General features: G+C 41.1%; 1 long non-coding RNA gene across 1 annotated transcript; it reads right to left on the reverse strand.

Moving 5' to 3' along the window:
* Positions 1 to 2943: 2943 nt before the first annotated feature.
* LOC117076062 lies at positions 2944 to 17823 on the reverse strand. The gene is made up of 3 exons (XR_004434223.1): positions 17694 to 17823; positions 6449 to 6452; positions 2944 to 2986 (listed from the first exon to the last, which is right to left on the reverse strand). It is a non-coding gene; the product is annotated as an uncharacterized LOC117076062 (long non-coding RNA).
* Positions 17824 to 18765: the final 942 nt, after the last annotated feature.

The raw sequence follows: 18765 nt of genomic DNA on the forward strand, positions 1-18765 counted from the left end.
TTGTTCGTTTGTTTGTTTGTTTGTTTGTTTTGAGACAAAGTCTCACTCTGTCACCCAGGCTGGAGTGCAGTGGTGCCATCTCAGCTCACTGCAACATCCACCTCCCAGGTACAAGCAATTCTCCTGCCTCAGTCTCCCGAGTAGATGGGACTACAGGCACACGGTACCACACCTGGCTAATTTTTGTATTTTTTTTAGTAGAGATGGGGTTTCACCATATTGACCAGGCTGGTCTCGAGCTCCTGACCTTGTGATCCACCCACCTCGGTCTCCCAAAATGCTGAGATTATAGGCGTGAGCCACCGCGCCCAGCCGCCACTCACTGTTTTAACTACACCTTTGGGTCTGGGTTGTAATAATGCCCTTTACATCACTCTTTATCACAGGAATTTATAGAGTTTCCTTGTATGTTTCCTAGACTGTGAACATTTTGGAGAGACATTTTCTTATTTATGTAACTCCTGGGACATGGCTATTACTAGTTATCCAGTGAATTCTGGATTAATTAATTTTTTTCATCTCCACAATGTATAATATTCAGATGAAGGAAAAGAATTTCAAATCCAATATGTAATATGCCAGCATGTTACTATTATTTTGAAGATTGGTCAAGAAATTCTCAGAAAAGATTTTTAAGTAAAATTAATTTATTTGATATGAATAAAAAACATTTTGTTAAATTGCCCATTTTTTTTCTGATAGGCAGCATAACTAAGGTGAGGGATGTAAAGTTAACCACACTTTGCTTGCATGTCCTAACTTTAGAGAGCTGATGTCGAGGCTGAGGGGTGCCATTGAGATGCTGCAGAGCAGCCCCCTGACTCAGAAACTCTGGGCTCCTGCAGGGAGAAAGAGATGCAGTCAACCTACAGGCAAAAATTGAGGTTAGGTTTCAGCTGAGCATAAGGAAACCGGAATTTGTTGCTGAAGGGTAGAAACCTGAGGATGTGGGACTTTCCTTTCCAGCCTCTTCTCGGCTAAACCTGCCCTGCGCCTCCTACACCCGGACAAAATAAGCTCCTCTCTCGACACTCCTCAAGCTGCCTGTGCTTTCTCTACTTCCTCACCTTTGAATCTGTTGTTACCGCTGCTCAAAAGACCCCACTCTCCCCTTCCCACCTCTTCCCTAGTTATCCTAGATAAACAAATAAATGTGCTAGGGGATTTGGGAATATTGTCCCATTTCACTCTGTACTTCCCCTGAAATTTATGCACATTCTATTCAAGTTGCTTATTTAATCGTTTACTTGTTTTCCCACTAGACCACAGACTTCATGAGGGTGGGAACCATGTCCAACTTGTTTCCTATTGTAGGCCTGGCCCTCAGCTTTGTGTCTGTCTCATGGTAGGTGTACAGCAAATGCTCAGTGAATGAATGAATATTCAGCCTCTCCCTCTACATAGGGTGTATCCTTCATCCTTTTGAAATGATCACTTTACCCAAGTTTTGCTCGAATCCTCCTGCCTAATTTGGATTTAGAGATGCCACTCCCTGCCATACATTCCACTGCAAAATTTCCCAAACCATTTTGACATCAAAACTCCTTTAAAATTAGAATGTGCTGACAGAGCATTGACAAAAGGTCAGGAGATGTAATAGAGGCTTGGTTTCTATTTATGCCAGAAAAGTGACAGACAAAACAATTGCTATCATAAATGATTAAAATTTTATCAGTTTTCTTTTTTTGAACATTATGTGACAGTGATAAAACATTTCTACGTAGTCCTGCATGGATTTCTAGGGAGAGTATTTTGTTTGCCATGTGGGAAATGGGGTGGGGGGGGTGGGAGTTGAATATACTTAAGTAGATCTCAAGGAGCTGGAGGACTGGAAGGCAATATCAGTGAGGGAAGGAGGGAAAGGCAGATGGGGAAACAGGGACACACAGACCTGGCAGCTGGCAGACTAGACCAGTCTTGGAGAGCAATTACCCAAGGGAAATTTTTTAATGAAGTTATCCATGATGCACCATGAAATCTTCAGTGAAATCTATCTTGCACACAATACCCCATGGAGTGGATTTTATATTATGGAAATTGGGAGAAGAACTGTCAGTATTAGCACAGGACAAACACAGAGGATGCTGTGGAGAGCAACAACTTTCTGAGTGCCCCAAGAAAGGCCCACCTCAGCATCATGGCACATCTAAAAGAAACACAAGTCTGGCTTTGAAAGCCTTGAAGACTAATAATGATTATTATTGAAGACTATTTTGGTACTACTGCTTTTCCGTGAGCAGAAAAAGAGAGAATTATACTGCAAAGCACAGAGAAAAACCAAGCAGTTTTTCCCCATCCTTCTCAGTATGGAACAACATTATTCATGGATGCTGCTTCCAGTTCCTTTCTCTGCCTGTCTTTCCAGAACTTTGATGACCTCTCCCTGTCTTTAAGTTTGTGTCATTCCTTCTGATCTTTTTCTATGAGTTCATTGATGTTTGCATCGTTTCTCTCAACCTTTAATTTGCCTTTTTATCCCATCAGCACCACAAAGGTACAAGGAGCTAAATATAAAACATAGGATATCCTTCAGAAGGAGTGACAAGAGAAAGGATATAATATTTAAGGTTTGACGGTTGTTGTCTTCCTTCTAAAATTGTCACACAAGAATTAGAAAAGTGGAATATTGTAAGGGAAAACATAAAAATCTCATTTTACATGCTAATGTAAAATGTGACATCAAAAAAAAATCCTTTCAACAAAAACAACGTTTTGTGTCTAATTTTGGAAATGATATATTGCTGAATTAAAATCCAAACTTGAAGTGCAGCATTTAATCTATTCCACAATTTCCTTTTATTGCGAAGAAAAATTTAAAAATTCCCACCTTTTTTTTCTTTTTTTTTTTTTTTTTTGAGACTTTTGCTCTGTCACCCAGGCTGGAGTGCAGTGGCACAATCTCGGCTCACTGCTACCTCCGCCTCCCTGGTTCAAGCAATTCTTCTGCCTCAGCCTCCCAAGTAGTGGGGACTACAAGCACCTGCCACTACTCCTGACTAATTTTTGTATTTTTAGTAGAGATGGGATTTTGCCATGTTGGCCAGGCTGGTTTTGAACTCCTGACCTCTGGTGATCCACTCGCCTCTGCCTCCCAAAGTGCTGGGATTACAGGTGTGAGCCCCCGTGCCCAGCCAAAAAAATCCCATGTCATAGAGGTGGTGAGTGTTACAGGGAAAGAAAGAGCTCAAATTATATATTTTGCAAAATCTTCGTATCATTGACTTAGATTTTTCTGGAATAATTCAGTGTTTCATTTTGAACATCTTACTCCCAGGCATATTTAGAAAGCAAAGCTTTAACCTTCATTTTGATGTATTCCAAGTTTTGCTTGATTGTGACAGTTTGAGAATCTCAACACTCTTTTTTTGTTGTTTGAAAAGGTCTTTTTTTGAGTCACAGATCTGTGGAGCATGAATTTGTGTAGCATAAATATTTAATATAAAAGAAACATTAAATATTCATTTATGTTGAAATTGTAAGACAAGATAGATAACACGCAGCAGCGGACACTGAATAAATGACATAGATCAACCTGTAATCAATGCTGCTTATGCATCACTATGGACGGTGAACATTTCGCATTCTCATATTAAGTAATAATCTTTCAAGGAAAGTGCTCTTGGATATGGCAGATTATTGCATATTTGGGGTCATCATGTAACAGCATATTTTGGATTTCCTTGTCTGAGAATATTGAGATGAAAAACAATTACTAGCATTTTGTCAATTTGTTTTCTAAAGTGTCAGTCAACGTCTTGAGGCACAGTAGTGCTTCAGATAACCCCATTTGGGAAGTGCTGCCTGTGGCAGACCAACTCTAAGAGGGACCTCAATGAGCCCTGCTTCCTGGTATTCATGCCCTTGTTTAATCCCCTTTCCTTGAGTGTGCATGGAACTTGTAACTACTTTTAACCATCAGAGAAAGCAAAGATGGGATGTCACTTTTATGATTAGGTTACATAACATAGTAACTTCTGACCTGCTAGAAGACTCTCTCATTTGCTGGCTTTAATCAGAAAACTGTCATGTCAAAGAGCCCTGCATGGTAAGGAATGGTAAGGAGAGTCAACAAGGAAATGAATCCTGCTACAACCTCATCAGCTTGGAAGCAGATTCTTCTCCAGTTGAGTCTTCATACAAGACCCCAGATCTGGCAGACACTTTGCTTGCAGCCTTAGGAGACATCCTGAAGTGGAGGACCCAGACAGGCTGTGCTTGGATCTCAGTCCACAGAAACTGTGAGATAATAACTATGTGTTGCTAAAAGCCACTAGGCTTATGGTTATTTGTTACACAGTAATGGGTAACAAATATACCTCCCTAACCTGAATTGTAAGTTGGAATGTCAGTATTAATCCTGATAAATTTGCAGTTTTTATAAAGAATATTCACAAAGCCAGGAGTTTCCAAGTAAAATCTGAATTACTGGTAAAATATTTTCCTTTTCTCTTTTTTTCCTTTTGGCAAATGCTGGAAGTTTTTTGGATGACATACATGTATAAGTTATGGATGTTAAATAATCTTGCCTTAAGTTGATCCTTTTAATGTGAATTAACAAACTACTAATCCTCAAAGATTGACCCTAGCAGAATTTCCAGCTCTTCTCTGAACATTTAAAGGAGCTAGAAACCTAGTTTCCTTTGTACTTCACCTTGCTCCTTTTAGACTTGCCCCATTAAACAACCTTGCCTCATTCTCCAACTTCTACTCAGGCAGCTTCAGATCCAAATAAAGATAATAGCATCTAATATTTATTAAGATACAAGTGCTAGGCACTGTACTATGTACTTTACATTGACTGATTGATTTAGCATTCATGGCAATTGCATGAGACAGATAATATTACTATCTCTATTATACAGATGTGAAGACTGAGGTACACAGGTTAGGTAACTGTTACTCCTCCTCCTCCTCCTCCTGTCCACCGCTCCAACACCCTGGCAACTCCAGCAGATGTTGACTCACTTGTGGTTCTTGTCGGCTCTGTCCTGGGTCACTTCTTACTCAAGACTGATAATGTCTTCCTGGATAGTAGACTGTTCCTAACCTGGGGTGTATGCCATAGTCCCTTAGGTTTTTCAAAGTACATTGAATCAGATCTATGCATTGGGAGGCCCAGGAAATTATATTTTGGCAAAACTCCCCAGTGAAATCAAATAATCATCCTAAGCATCTCTTGTCCAATAGATGTGGGAGATGCACTGCGAGTCAGAAGTCCAATGGTTTCTCCGCATGCAGCAACGATGACCGCATGAATTTCAACCAGTCATCAGCTGCAGTTCTCAGGATGAGAATGAGAATACTTCACAGACTTCTCAAATTATGCTACTGTGTAAAAAGAATGTGCTTGATATAGTTTGAATATATGTCTCCTCTAAATCTCATGTTGAATTGTAATCCCCAATGTTAGAGGTGGGGATTGATCCACCTCTAACCTGGTGGGAGGTGATTGATCATGGGGTGGATTTCTCATGAATGGTTTAGTGCCATCCTCTTGGTGCTATCCTTGCAATAGTGAGTGAGTTCTTGTGAGATCTGGTTGTTTAAAACTGTGTGGCACCTTCCACTGCCTCTTGCTCTTGTTCCTGCCATGTAAGACACCTGCTCCTCCTTCAACTTCTGCCATGACTGTTACCTTCCAGAAGCCTCTGCAGAAGCAAATCTTGGTGCTATGCTTTCTGTACAGCCTGCAGAACCATGAACCAATCAAATCTCTTTTCTCTTTACATTACCCAGTCTCACATATTCTTTTATAGCAATGCAAGTGCGGATCTGCTGAGTGGTTACAACCATTTTAGCTACTTCTAGCATAGATGAAGGCCAGCATGGGTACTCATGCTGATTTGGAGAGAGTAGTTTCAGGGTAGGTGCATCTTACCTCTTCCCTTCCCTTTGTATCCAGTCTGGTGGGTAGGTGGCAGAGGTACAGGCTGAGGGTGGAGTGGGGGTGTTTCTGTTCTTTACCCTCATCAACCCAGACCCTAATACACAGATGACCAAATGCCACTCATTCATGGTGCTGCCTTAAAGTAATGGCAAACAAATTGTTTATCAGTTTATCAGTGTTTTATTGTCATTTTTGAAAGCCCCATCCTTGAAATTATAATAAGGATTAAGAAGTACAACTCCACGACCTGTTCTGGACTCCTATAAGTCTGTAGGGATGGGGTGGTGGCAGTTTGAAAATACAAAAGGGAAAGCTACTGATGAATTTGATCTTTTTGGCTTGACCTCTGGCTGATCATCCAATTCCCTGGCCACATTAGAGGGTTTAGAATTACTGACCAACGTGGGAAGGCCATCCTCCTTAAAGCAAGGAGCATTTTTCCTTCCAAAGCATTTGTACTGTTTGTATAGAGTGTACTTTTATCCTGTGTGGCATAAGAGAATGCACACAGGAAACATTTGGTCTAATGCTAATCCATTAACAGGCAGGCAGACTCTGTACCCACCTAGGCACGTGATATATTTAAAATTGTTTTCTTCTTTGGCTATACCTGCCATAAATTCTTCACTTTGAACTCTTTTTGGCTACAGTATCATAATATATGAGGTTTCTCTCTAAAGATTTTTTTTCTGTTTCTCCCAAGAGCATAAGAACTCTCTTACAGAATACGGATAATGCAAATTTTTTATTCTGAGAAGAAAATCTCCTCACTTTTTCCTTCCTTCCCTCTGTCACTTTACAAAGTGCAGAAGTGAAGGAGAAGGGCAGGCTTCTCCATGTAGTTCTCCCTCCTAAGCAACACCATCATATTAGAAAACATTGATATGCACAGAAAAACCCAGATAATAAGGATGATGACTTACACTGTGGATCATGTGCAAAGAGAAGATGCTAACTAACCAACCAATGATAAAATGATGTCCTGCATTTCTGCAGCTCATTTCCTTAGTCTCTCTACAATGTTGGCAAATATTAGCAGATTTCCTCTACCTTCTCAGGTGACAATTGGTCAACTGGAGAAACTCACCTGCATTTGTGGTGGAGTCTACAGAAAGAACCCTCCCATTCTGTTAAGTCACTTATTTGCCTTTTTTTTTTTTTTTTTTTGACAGAGTCTCATTTTGTCACTCAGGCTGGAGTGCAGTGGTGCAATCTCAGCTTACTGCAACCTTGACCTCCTAGGTTCAAGGAATCCTGCCCCAGCCCCCCAAAGTAGCTGGGACTACAGGTGTGTGCCACCACGCCTGGCTGATTTGTGTATACTTATTTGTCTTTAAAAAGAATGACATTTTGAGAAACTTTTTCTCTTTTATGATCTTGTTCTTTGTTCATCTCTTGATGGGAGAAAAGGAGACCGATACCACAAGCTGGTGATACCACATCTGGGGGACACCTGTAGTCTTTTGATGCCCTGAATATTAATCCTCTCACAAGACAGCCTCTATTTCTTCCCAATAGCTGCAATATAGATCACTTTTATCTTGCTTCAGTATGATGTAAAATGTGGTTCTATATGATCATAAAATTGGTTTAAATGCAATTATTTCAAGACTAGTTAATGGACATTTATTATTTAACAGTATCTTTTAAGGTCATTTGCAGCCAGGAAGGAAAAAGCTAACTTCTTTATCTTCTCTTTATTCCACTAAGAAACATATATTTGTTACTGAAAATGCTCACTAATGATTTTAGCTTGTTGGTTAATTTAGGTTTGTTTTCTGATAAAACTGGGGTGCAGTTATTTGGCTACCTGAATTGGTAGCAAAGAATCTTTTAAAGAGAAATACTTGACTCTAGTTACAGCATTTGTTTCTGAAAGGCTATAAGCTGCTACTTAGAAGTGGTACCAGAATTTCTCCCCATGTGAATTCATTTTTCAAGCTACCATCTTCAAGGTTATTATCCAGTTCAGGCAGAGGCTGCTGTTAATGAAAGCCAGAGAGCTTTCTCCTACTCACTAGTGACCTCTAAGACGTCTTCACCAATTATCGTTTCCATTCTAGTCTGTCGAAAGCCACTGCCAGTAAAATCTATAACAGTTGTTTCAACCTCTTCTCCCTGTGATCCCTCATCCCAGGATAGCAGCTGGACTGGTCTTTGAATCAACAGCAGTTCAGCCCTCCCGACTGCTATGAAGTCCCAGGGAGTGTTTATAACATCAGCCTTCAGATGGCTGCTCAGTTCAGGGCAACCCTGTTTTCTCTAATGTTGGTTGGGCAGGAAGCAGGGCTTTGTGCAGGAGGAAGAAAAAAAGATGGCATTGAATGAAATTATATTTTAGATTTTGGGAGCTGGAAGGGCTCCTGGAGTTTATGTAGGCAACCTTTATTATTAGTCTTGATCTTAATGTGGTAAACCACACTAAAATCTTTCTCCCTGCTCCCTGTAGGCATGGGACGTGCAAAAATGGACCTCATGAAAAACACAAACCATCAGAGAATATTTACTCCTCCCTCTCCCCAACCAGAAAGAAACAGGGAGAGAATTAACGTAAGAGTCTGTTTGTGTGGCACGGTTTGAGGCACTGGGATACGAGACGTGCTTTTTGTTCTTTACAGCAAACAGCCTAGTAGAAAATAGACAAGTAAATCAGCCCCTCTTCCGACCAGGGTAATATATGCCACACTAGTAGCACACACAGGGCACTGAGAGCATGGAGGAGGGCATTTAAATTTGACTTGGGGAGCAGGTCACTAAAGGCTTCTTGGAGGAGGTGAGGCTTGACTTCATTCTGATGAAAGAGTTGCAATCAACTGGTAGAAATATAGCTGCCTGGGGGTCAGGAAAGCTGAATTCTGCATCCAGCAAAGCCACTCATATGACCATGGACAAAAATCTATACATTAAAAAAATGTGGCAAGAAAACCTTACACAAGAGCGTAGAGAAAAACGAGGCCATGCTTGGAAAAGAAAGGCCATGCTCCTTTCTTAAACCCTTCTGTCCTCAGACCTCTCCGACAGGTGAAAAGACCCAGAGAGGTTTACCACGGTGCTTGTCAACAGCAGCAGCTCCAGGGAATGGTGACTTTAAATATTTGAAATGACAAGTGAGAACAATTGTCTCTGAGGTCTTTTACCCTGAAAACCATAAAGGTTTACAACTGGGGATTTATCTGATTGCCCTGGGCTCTCACACAGGCTGTCACTGTTTACACATTGGTTGGAAAGGTGTTTTCAGCTGGCTTCAGCCAGTAGCTCCCCACGGTAAAGATGAGGGTCCTTTCCTCAGACTTAGAGGCTCTATATTATTATGGTGCATTACTTTATTACTAGAGTATATTAAGTGTCTTTTCAGTGTCATGCATTAGACTGGAAACTGCTATACACAGGTGGCATGCTCACAATCCCTAAGACACATGCAGTTCAGCAGGAGAGACTAACACTAAAATCCATGATGACAGGACAATGTAATAAATCCTATAACAAGGCAGGGACCCAATGGACATGGATGAGATCCTGCTGAGGGGCCCAGGCAGTGAGGGATTCTTGGAGGAGGAAATCCTTGAGCAGAGATTTTGAAGGAGAAAGTGCAATTAGCTGGATGAATATGCATGTTTGTATGTTAGGGATGGGTGGAAAGGGATATGGCTAAAATAGCCTTCTGAACACAACAATTTGGCCATGTCCTTTCTTCAAATGCTTTGAATAAACTTCTAACTACTTAGTAGTCAAAAATTAATCCCAGAGGGATGATATCTATCTTCGCCTCAGTTTTTATTTTATTGTATTTTTTTTAGACAGCATCTCTTTCTGTCGCCTAGGCTAGAGTGCAGTGGCATGATCTTGGCTCACTGAAACTTTTGCCTCCGGGTTCAAGTGATTCTCCCACCTCAGCCTCCTGAGTAGCTGGGACTACAGGCGAATGCCACCAGGCCCAGCTAATTTTTTTATTTTTAGTAGAGATGGGTTTTTGCCATGTTGGCCAGACTGGTCTTGAACTCCTGGTCTCAAGTGATCTGCCCGCCTCGGCCTCCCAAATGCCCTGGGATTACAGATGTGAACCACTGCACCCAGCCTTCCCTTCAGTTTTAAAGAGCAATAAAATAAAACTTGCTCTACTCACACAGTAATTTTTAGGATAAACTTGCTGTTGGAGATGTTAGAGATCATTTCTTCACAGCCCTCTCCGGTGCCCAAATTTTCTATGCAGAAACATTCTTGAAAAGAAACTTTTCAGGCGTTCATAGGCATTTTGCTAATGATAAAGTAAAGATACAGAAAGGGTTCAGTAGGCTTAAACTTCCTTTTTATATTCAGAATATTAAGCATTAAGGGTTAAGAATTTGGGTTCTGGAACCAGACTGGCAGCAAACCCTGACACTACAACTTTCTAGGTGTTGACCTTGGACAAATTACTTAAAACCTATGATCCTCAGTTTCATCATCTCTAAAATAGAGAGAGTAATTGTCTAACCACTTCATGGGATAATCTTTGTAATGGATTTAACACAGTACCTGGTATAGAGTACATGCTCAATAAATTATCTGTCTGTCCATCTATCTATCTATCTATCTATTTATCTACTATCCATCCTACTTATGTAAATCCCACTCCTCACCCCATCCTAACAGGCAGAGGGACCAGCTGCAGTTCCCCTGCTTCCACTTGAATTCACATTTCCTCTTACTAAAGTTATCATGAGAGCCTCAGGGAAGGGATTAAAAATAAATTTCATTAGGAAACAGATATGGCTACTTGCATGTTTTATGACAGTTTATGCTGTGAAAAATGAGAACCCTTTGGAGATATTTTGTAAAACATTACATCTTTGAGGAAACTTGTCAGTGAATGTACATAGAGTGCCACCCTTCTCTTTTCATGTTCCTGTCTGTGCTTTTTCCTGAGGAACAGATGACCCAGGATACATACATAATATAGTGACACTCCAAGTTATATTGTGGCAGTGAGGTGCATGGGCAGGTTGGTGGGGACACAGCAGCTGTCTAGTCACTCCCTAGATCCCACATAAAAGCACACTGGCCAGGCTGGTCTCGAACTCCTGAAACCCCGTCTCTACTAAAAATACAAAATCAGCTGTGCATGGTGGTACACACCTATAATCTCAGCTACTTGGGAGGCTGAGGCAGGAGAATCACTTGAAGCCTGGAAATGGAGGTTGCAGTGAGCTGAGATCGTCCCATTGCACTCCAGCCTGAGCAACAAAAGCAAAACTCCATCTCAAATAAATAAATAAATAAATACATAAATAAATAAAAATGCTGGCTTTCTAGGGGCTTTTATCAGACCAGACTTTTCTTCTTTCTACTCCCCAAATGTGTATGAGCATGGATTAATCTTTACTCCAACAAAACTATGATTTGATTCACATTATGCTAGTACCTGGAAGGGATGCAGAAGTCTTGGTGAAATAGCTTAATTGTGACGTATGCAAGTATGTGATTAGATTAATTTCTATTGTGTTGGTTTGATGTGAATACAGTTGACCCTCCATATCTGCAGTTTCCACATCTGCAGATTCAGACAATTGCAGATCAAAAATATTTGGAAAAAATTTAAAAGTAACTATACAACAATAAAAAGAATACAAATAAAAACAATATAGTATAGTGACAATTTATGTAGCATTTATATAGTATTAGGTATTATAAGTAATCCAGAGATGATTTAAAGTACACAGGAATATGTGTATAGGTTATATGCAAATATTATGCCATTTTATACAAAAGACTTGAGCATCTGCAGATTTTTATATTCTTGGGGGTCCTAGAATCAATCCCCCCCAGTATACTGAGAGATGACTGTACTGTGGTCATTGGTAAAAGGGAAATAATAAAGTGAACTAGAATAGTCAGAGAAGATTTCAGGAAGGAGTTGGATATTTAAGGTTGGTTAGGATGGAAAGTCGAGAAAAGTTATTTTAAAGTTGAACAGGGATTAAAATGTAGACTTCTAAATTGAATATTCAATTGCTAGGTCACACTGTTCTTGGCCATGGGGGATTGAAATATTTATCCCAGATTGATCTATGTTGTGGGACTTGATATCGACAAAAATGTTTGTTCTCTTATGACCACAGTGAATAACTTCAACTCAGGTTTGAAAGTAAGAAGGAAAACAGGAGATGAGTAAAATTTTAAGAGCAAGCTGAGTATGGAGAGCCATGCAAGAGAGCTGCAGAATGATACTTGGTTAGGAGTGCAGTGCTTTCTGTTGGGAGTACTGTTGGTATCTATAAATTGTTTTTGGAGGCCAGATATTCTTTAGGGTGAAAAGGAGGAAGCACCTGGGTATATGAATCCTGTGGAGAACAATCACCATCCTTTCCCAGGCTCCATCATGGGCTATGGAAAGCTGGAGTGCTACACAGTCTGAAGATATAATGAACTTAATCATGTGGAAGGGCAAGGTCATATCTTGTAAGGTCTATATCAGCCAGAGATGATGATGAATGGTTGAGAAAAAAGTGAAAGTAAAGTAGAGGGAAGGGCATGTCAAAAAGGGAAGGGGAAGGAGGAACAGAGGATGGGACACAAGGTGGGAGAGAAGTGGATGAGTGGAATTTTTTGTCTGCTGGCCTTTGTGATTTCTGGGTAAATTGATTTACATTCTTAGGGCTGTTGTTGATTGATAATTGTGTTTGTTAAGTGATTCCCCAAACATTTCTTTCTGTTGAAATACTTCATTTAATAAAAACATAATTATGCAAAAATATTAGCTCAAGAAGATGGTTCTTAGGTGATTCAAGCTCCTCCTAATCTCCACTAAAAAGACTTAACAGATGTTAAAATTTTCCGATATTCCCTTCAGATCTTTTCTTCTTTTAAAGAAAAGTATTCATTATACAGGGTGTCTTGACCTCTCCTCTGAGCTCAGATTCACCTGCAAATTGGATCTCTCCATCTGCATGTCCCATAGGCACCTCAGACTCATTGTGTTAAGTGAACAATTATTTTCCCCCACCCCCCAACCTGACCCAAACCTGCTTCTCTTCCAGTATTTCCTTCATTAAAGAAGGAAGCCATTATCAGTTCTAGTGGTCCATAAGCTTGTTTTGTGTACTCTACCTGCTCCTCCATCGCTAAGCTCACGAGTGCACAGGATGGTGCATCCATCCTGCCCTTTGCTATTCCAAGTGAGTCTTTGTAACTAGAGAAATAACCCTGGTATCCAGATGTAAGCTGATAATAGAGTATCACCGCATGCATTTTTTAAAAAACAGGCATGTCTTGTTCTCCAAAGCCTTGTTTGTCTCTCTGCATACTTTGAAGTATATCATGCTCTTATTTCAGCCAGCAGCTGCCTAGAGCAAGGATCTTGACACCTTCCTCCTATGCTTTAAGACTATGTATTTCCAGGAAAAAAAAAAAAAAAGAAACAAACAAGATACAAACCTGATCAGTTTCCATTATCTTCAAGTACAAAAGGAAGTCTTAAATCCAAGGCTCTGCCATTTGTCACGTAGAAATGATTTGAAGATTGAGGGCTGTTTCTAAGGAGGGTATGTGTGTTTTCTGTGTGTACTTTATTGGGTATGTGACACTTTTTCCCCATTTTATAGCATGCCCAGAATGTTTTTCTTTCTTCAACCGTATCCTCTTATATTACATGTCATTTTATTTAACTATCTTCCCAGACTCTCCACCACACTCCTTGTCCCAGTAGGTCTGGGAATCATTTTGTATGGTTCCATGGAGATTATGCCCACTGGTCCCATCAGACTACCTATGACTCTGTGCTATAACTGCCTGCTTCTTTCATTGTCTGACCCCCTCACTAGATGGCAAATGCTGGCACATCAGGGGTTTGTGTATCTTGTTCTCCATTGATTCTCCCAAGCTTAGCAGAAGGTCTTGTGTTTAGCAAGACTCAGTGAGTGCTTGTGAACTGAATTAAGACTTTTCAGCAATTCCTAGATTTCTTCCTCTTTTTTTCCCCCTACTCTACTACTTCTTTGGCTGTCTGGCTTCTCGTAATCTCACATATGGATTATAGCAGACCCTCCATCCCCCGACCACCCCATAATCCTCATGCTCCCAAATAAGTTTATGCATCAATGATAGATTCGTATGCCCAAATCTTTTCTGTCACTTTCTTGGAAATAGTTTGCAATTGTTTTCTATTGCCTATCACATTAAGTTCAAAGTCCTTTTATCACTTCAAGATTAATGTTCCTGGCTTACCTACACACACAAACTCAGGTACTTGCTATTCCCAAATATAACTCCTGTCTATAGACAAGCCGATTTCCTTCCTATTCTCCCATCCATGCTTAGGTCAGGCTTACTTGGCTTCCTACTTGCTCTTTCCCCCAAGTATCTCTTTATATCGCCTTTCTATCCATCCAAACCCTTCTTATCCCTTATCGCTCAAGTCAAGGAGCTTGAAGCCTTCTTTCAGTCATTCATGTACACACTAATCTTTTAGTTTTATATCCATCTCTGAAATTTCTAGCCAGTTGTACATGAGTACTCTTTGTATCTAATTTCATAGACAATATCTTCAACTCAATTTTAAGGTGCTTGATGTCAAGAATTATGCCTTGTAATGCCTAGCATATCAGAACGTGACCTAGCATGTTAGATTGATTGACACACTATTCTTAAGCCTGTTGATTGATTGATATTCCAGAGTCATCTAAGGTATTAAGATATCAAGAAAAGTCATATAAAAATGATTCAAGATACTTAAATTTACGTACCTTCAAATTAAGTGTTACCTTGTTACTTCATGGAATAAGAGGAAGTCCTATACACCTCAACCTTATCCCAGGCAAATATTTTTTAATGGGAACAAAATAATTGCGAATTGTAATATTTGTCATGGGCCGTAAGTGTTGGGAAGCATTGGACATAGCAGTCACCAGATGACTGGAGCTACAGTTGGTAACCCAAGCATGCAACAAGCAAAAAGAGGTGAAAATTCGAACTGATGCTGATATATACTAAGGGCCTGCTGCAAGCCCTCCCTACTCTCTATCGCTAAGCAAATGGAGGATGCGACAGGTCTGGTTGCTGACACAGCATGCATAAAAGACTGAGTCACTGTTCCTGCCCTCAGGGCATTTGAATCCAGTAGAGGCAACCGAGGAGCACACAAATAACTATGATCTGAAGTAGTGTATCTTAGATATGGGAGGTGTGTGTATATAGTGATAAACCACAGAAAACTGCAAGGTCTTGGTCTGGGATACTGTAACAAAATGGTATGTCAAGAAGAGAAGCCAGTGTGAGAGACAACGATGCCAAATTTGGTTTTGAGCCCATTTGAGGTTAAATTGGAAGTGTGCTTAATTTTGTTAAGGGTAAGTAAAGAATGAATGGCCTTGATGGTAATGTAATTTGGGGAGTTGAGAGCATAGAAGTAACAAACAAAGTATGTAGATAAGTTGTCCAGAGAGGGAATGAGTTTTCCTACATGTTGTTTTTCCATCTCTGAACTGATGTTAATAATACTTGATTTCCACTTGACATGAAGTTCTGAGAATTATTCTCAGATCTTGAAAGTGCTTTATTTAACCTGTACTGATTGATAAAGAGAGTGGGCTTTCATGAGGCTGCTGAGAAATTCCTGGGAGGCTTTCCGAGAGGGAAGGGAGAAGGAGGTTGCTACTGCCTCACACTCAGGGTACTGCTGCTGAAAGGGAGTGGCGGCTTATACCACTGTGACCGCCCCTGGAGGGCACAGGAGGACATGGCACATTTTGGACCTGCCAGAAACAATTCAGTACTTGGACTTGCACAGTGGCTCTTCTTTCTTCAAACAACAAAACTGCAGAACAAAGCATCCCTGATCCTTATTAAGAAAGTTTAGATCAGCTCCTATCAGCATCATCATAGTTATCTTACATCCTGTTACTAATACCTTGGCCTATTTATAGCTATGTGCTTTTGCTTGGAATGCTTTTACATAGATTGTCTCGTATTTATACTGATATATGGTCTAGCTAGATAACACTGCACCTTTCTTGAGTGCTTTCTACACATTAAGCACTGAATTGGATGCTTTGCACTCACAGATCTGGTGGTATGAGTGTGCACCTGTGCAGTTGCACAAGATGCTGGCCTCAGAAAGGCCTGTATTTGATTTAATGCTCTGCTGTTGCCATCCATCTTGAAATTCTGGATAATTTTTGAAAAGGTGGTCCTGCATTTTCATTTTGCACTAGATCTTCATAACATGTAGCTGGCCCCATACAGGAGCTATTTCCTGTAATACGTACAACTACTCTACGCGTAGGACATACAATGCCATTTCACAGATAAGAAAGTGGGATCACAGAGTAATTTGCCAAGATCCTTAACCCACCAGAATTGGTCTTTTGGTTATGGTCTGTGCAACACCCAATCCTATGCTACCAATCAGTGCTTCCAGGCGAATGTTTATCCCGGTGTGTTCACAGCCTACCTGCGTCAGATTCACCCAAGAAGCTTGTAAACATGCAGATTTCTCATAAGCAGGCTCTGCAGACAGGGCCAGGGAATCTGTATGTTGGTTCACTGCCCGGGTGACTCTCGTACACCATTCAAGTCTGAGAACTAAAGCCCCACATCAATAGCTTTCAACCGTGTTTGGCCCCAACCCAGGTAAAAAATTCGTTTTACATCAAGATGCAGTATACACACACGACAAAAGTATCATAAGATAGTACTTACCAGCTGGGCGTGGTGGCTCACACCTGTAATACCAGCACTTTAGGAGGCCAAGGTAGGCAGATCACCTGAGGTCAGGAGTTCAAGACCAGCCTGGCCACATGGCAAAACCCGGTCTCTACTAAAAATACAAAAATCAGCCAGGCGTGGTGGCATGGACCTGTAATCCCAACTACTCAGGAGGCTGAGGCAGGAGGATTGCTGGAACCCGGGAGGCAGAGGGTGCAGTGAGCCGAGATCACACCACTGCACTGCAGCCTGGGTGACAGAGCAAGACTCCATTTAAAAAAAAAAAAGATAATACTTACCCTTACTATACACGAGACACTCAAGATTATTTTACTCTATTCTAATTCTCTTGTAAATGCCTACAGTGCTTCATGGTACAGATCACAAAGGTAATTTGAGGAACACAGTGGCTAGATGAAGAGGAAATATTAAATAAGGCTTGGCTGGGCGCAGTGGCTCAAGCCTGTAATCCCAGCACTTTGGGAGGCCGAGACTGGCGGATCACAAGGTCAGGAGTTCGAGATCATCCTGGCTAACACGGTGAAACCCCGTCTCTACTAAAAAATACAAAAAGCTAGCCCAGCGAGGTGGCTGGCGCCTGTAGTCCCAGCTACTCAGGAAGCTGAGGCAGGAGAATGGCGTAAACCCAGGAGGCGGAGCTTGCAGTGAGCTGAGATCCGGCCACTGCACTCCAGCCCGGGCGACAGAGCGAGACTCCATTTCAAAAAAAAAAAATTAAGGCTTGAGTCTGGCACGATAGAGAATCTAAGTCAAAAACACAGAAAGAAAGCTACTCTCCCATTTAGGATTGTTTAAACGAGAAGTCTTAAACTTTTTTTTTTTTTTTAAAAACAGAGTTCTTTAAAAAATCTGACTAAAACTAGTGCCCCATTTTACAGAAAACTTCACATATACTCATGATTTCTTATATCTTTCAGGGGATCTCTAGATTTCCCTTTTTTGGGGGTGGAGTGGGGACAGAGTCTTGCTCTGTCGCCCAGGCTGGAGTGCAGTGGTACTATCTTGATTCACTGCAGAACCTCCACCTTCTGGGTTCAAGTGATTTTCCTGTCTCAGCCTCCCGAGTAGCTGGGATTATAGGTGGGGTGGGGGAGGGGGTCACGACGCTCGGCTAATTTGTGAATTTTTAGTAGATGGGGTTTCACCATGTTGGCCAGGCTGGTCTTGAACTCCTGACCTCAGATGATCCACCCGCCTCGGCCTCCCAAAGTCTTGGGATTACAAGCATGAGCCACCATGCCCGGCCTAGATCTCCCTCTTTTTCAGACTCTAGATAAATGATCCTTAATTTAATTATAGCTCTATACAGAGGCAGAAGTCCAAAGTGGATGACCTCATTGAATCCTCATTACATCATGGCGGGGGAGGGCTTGAAGTTTCAGGGGGTTATTTTCTTTTAGCTTTAAAGTCATAAAGACTGATGCCCTTTGGCCATTCTTCTTTATTTTCTATTTATCTGATATCACAGGAATGCAGTCATTAGAGAAAAATGTTGCCAAAGGATAAGGATGGCTGCTTAGAAGCATTTTTGGAGGCAGCCAATGTCATTTGTGAAGGTGGCAGAGGCCACCAAAACAAAGGCTAGGAAGGAGGACAAATGCACTTCTAGAGTCCTCAACTCTCTTGGGCCTCCCTGTCTCTGAACCAGGGACTGGGGCATGGAGGACCTGGCATTCCATGGCAAATCGCAGGGATCTCCCCTACTTAGCCCAGGAGTGATGTGCCACTATGGCATTTGGACAAGCTTAGACTATTTAGCTTTCTTTACCAGAAGACTATGCCCATTCCCAGTGATTAAGGAACTACTCAGATCATTTCCGGACTTGAGATGAAGACACAAAGCTGGGAAGATGCTCTGGATGCTCAAAGATAAGATGACATTTCTAAATTGCCAGCACTAACCATGCTCTAGTCTTGCATACTCCTCTATGCATAGTCAATGAACTATGCGATCAGTGTTAAGAACATTTTGGGGTAAAGCACAGGAGGAAATGATGGAAAGAGAGTTCAGGGAGAGTACATTCGAGCAGAGTTACTCAAAGTATGGTCAGTCCACACATTGGTGCCAAACTCGGAATTGTTCATTTTTGTTCAATGATGAACTGAGTACCCACTGAGTGTTTAGAAACGTATAGAATTTTGAGACTTCCTGGCACACTCCCCCATCTCCTCCCTCC

This window comes from Trachypithecus francoisi, unplaced genomic scaffold, assembly GCF_009764315.1.
Source record: "Trachypithecus francoisi isolate TF-2019V2 unplaced genomic scaffold, Tfra_2.0 Lachesis_group5, whole genome shotgun sequence".
Classification (NCBI taxonomy): Eukaryota; Metazoa; Chordata; class Mammalia; order Primates; family Cercopithecidae; genus Trachypithecus; species Trachypithecus francoisi.